Consider the following 3321-nt stretch of genomic DNA (forward strand, 5'->3'; position numbering starts at 1 on the left):
CTTGCGCGCTACACCAAGTTCCTGCGGGAGGAGGAGGAGCACCTCGTCGAGCATGCAAAGAGCCTTACTGCCGTCGTGGCCGCGGCACAGGCCGCCTCAGAGGCGAGGAATTAGGAGATCTACATGGAGAACCACCGCTTCGAGAGGGGTCATCTGGAGCGGCAGAGGGCGTTCGAGGTGAGCGTCGCTGAAGCTGCAGCAGCGGCAGTCACCGTATTGTAGTTATCTAGCTCGTCGGTAGGCTCCTCCTCCTCTGCCTCTCCTTAGGGAGATCAACATGAGTAGCAAATGAGTCATAGAAAGAAGCTACTATCTCAGAGTCAAGTCCATATTTAGTGCTGAAATCACGAAAAGCATCGGTATCCATAAAAGATTTAACACAATCAAACTTAAGGTTTATACCTGACTCCTTACCTTCCTCGGGATCCCAATCTTCAAGTTGCGTTTAATTCTTTCCAATAAATCCCATTTGAATTCAATATCCTTCTTCATAAAAGAATCAGTACAAGAAGTATCGAGCATGGATCGATCATTATGAGAAAGACGAGCATAATTTTTTTGAATAATAATTTCTCTTGAGAGCTCATGATTGGGGCATGAATATAACATTGACTTAAGCCTCCCCCAAGCTTGAGCGATACTTTCTCCTTCACGAGAACAAAAATTATATATAATTCCGATCACGATGAACCAGATGCATAGGATAAAACTTCTGATGAAATTCCAATTTCAATCGGTTGTAGTTCCATGATCCAATATCATCACATAGGCTATACCATGTCAATGCCTTTCCCTTCAAAGATAAAGGGAAGACCTTCTTCTTGACAACATCCTCAGGCATACCTGCAAGCTTAAATAATCCACAAACTTCATCCACATAGATTAGGTGCATATCACGATGTAATGTTCCATCTCCTGCATAAGGATTAGCTAGCAGTTTCTCTATCATACCCGAAGGAATTTCATAATAAATATTTTCAGTAGGCACAGTAGGTTGAGGAGCAACTATTTTCTCTTCCGGTCGAGGTGAAGATGCCCCTAACAAGCCCCTCAAAGGCTTATTTTCCATAGTAACAAGTGACAGTAAATTTCAGCACACTATATAAATGTTTCCTTACCAAATTCCACTTACCAAAGGCGCTTCACTCCTAGGCAATGGTGCTAGAAAAGAGTCTTGATGACCCACAAGTATAGGGGATCTACTGTAGTACTTTCGATAAGTAAGAGTTTCGAACCCAACGAGGAGCAAAAGGAAATGACAAGCAGTTTTCAGTAAGGTATTCTCTGTAAGCACTGAAATTATCAGTGACAGATAGTTTTGTCATAAGATAAATCGTAGCGGGTAACAAGTAACAAAAGTAACTAAGGTGCAGAAAGATGGCCCAATCCTTTTTGTAGCAAAGGACAAGCCTGGACGAACTCTTATATATTGCAAAGCGCTTCCGAGGACGCATGTGAATTGTTGTCAACTTAGTTTTCATCATGCTCAGATGATTCACATTCGTTACTTTGATAATTTGATATGTGGGTGGACCGGTGCTTGGGTGCTGCCCTTACTTGGACAAGCCTCCCACTTATGATTAACCCCTCTCGCAAGCATCCGCAACTACAAAAGAAGAATTAAGGTAAACCTAACCATAGCATGAAACATATGGATCCAAATCAGCCCCTTACGAAGCAACGCATAAACTAGGGTTTATGCTTCTGTCACTCTAGCAACCCATCATCTACTTATTACTTCCCAATGCCTTCCCCTAGGCCCAAATAATGGTGAAGTGTCCTGTAGTCGACGTTCACATAACACCACTAGAGGAAAGACAACATACATCTCATCAAAATATCGAACAAATACCAAATTCACATGATTACTTATAACAAGACTTCTCCCATGTCCTCAGGAACAAACTTAACTACTCACAAAGCATATTCATGATCAAGATCATAGGAGTATTAATTATCATTAAGGATCTAAAAACATAATCTTCCACCGGACAAACCAACTAGCATCAACTACAAGGAGTAATCAACACTACTAGCAACCCACATGTACCAATCTGAGGTTTTGAGACAAAGATCGGATACAAGAGATGAACTAGGGTTTGAGAGGAGATGATGCTGGTGAAGATGTTGATGGAGATTGAGCCCCTCTCGATGAGAGGATCGTGGGTGATGACGATGGCTTCGATTTCCCCCTCCTGAAGGGATGTTCCCCGACAGAACAGCTCCGCGGAGCCCTAGATTGGTTATGCCCAGGTTCCGCCTCGAGACAGCGCCGCTTCATCCCGAAAGCTTCCTTCTTCCTTTTTCCAGGTAAAAACACACCATATAGAAGAACATGGGCGTCGGAGGCCTGCCAGGGGGCCCACAAGGACAGGGGGCGCGCACATGGGGGTAGAGCGTGCCCTCCACCCTTGTGGCTGCCTGGTGGCCCCCCTGTGGTACTTTCGTCGCCCAATATTTTTTATATATTCCAAAAATAATCTCCGTGAAGTTTCAGGACTATTGGAGTTGTGCAGAATAGGTCTCTAATATTTGCTCCTTTTCCAGTCCAGAATTCCAGTTGCCGGCATTCTCCCTCTTCATGCAGCGACCTGGGGAGCTGGACCAGTACAAGAAGTTATACCTCAGGTGGGCGAGATGTCTCTTAGGCGGGCGGGCGGGGTCTGCCCACACGACAGCAGAGAACAAGGGCGCGGAGGACCTTCGTCTGCGCCAGCGCCGGCTCCAAGAGGACGGTGCCCATCGGCTTCCTCCATCGCCGACGGCGACAATGTCAACGCTGCACCTCCTCACCTCCCGCAGCGGACGGGGTTCGGCCGGAACTGTGACCACTGGTGAGGAGAGAGATAGAGTGGACACTGTCATATTGTTTTGATATGGAGAAGGTGAGAGAGCGAGACGCGAGAAACCCTATCAAACAAGAGGCTATATATACAATGGAGTAAAAAAGTCTCTCCATAGCAGTGGTTTTAAATAGAATACGCGCATTCCCGGAAAAAATAAACGAAAACTGGCCAAGAAAGAAAACTCGATCAAAAACACGCCCCCGCTTCCAGGTCGCGAGAGTCGTCGCACACACACACATAGACATAGACATGCATATCCGTGTTTATGTAAAATTCCATCTCCATCTCCATCTCCAATCATATTTGTCCAACTGGCACATTATTTACATTGTTAATTATATACGCAGCAATATTAACGTACAACATCTCTTGTTTGCGGGCGTCCGGACCGCTGCCACGCCCGCTCCTGACCAACCCAAACCCTCTTCATCACCCGCGCGTGCTTCCCACCCGAAATGGTCAGTGTCGCATTCAT

The sequence above is a fragment of the Aegilops tauschii genome, chromosome 3 (assembly GCF_002575655.3).
Source record: "Aegilops tauschii subsp. strangulata cultivar AL8/78 chromosome 3, Aet v6.0, whole genome shotgun sequence".
Classification (NCBI taxonomy): Eukaryota; Viridiplantae; Streptophyta; class Magnoliopsida; order Poales; family Poaceae; genus Aegilops; species Aegilops tauschii.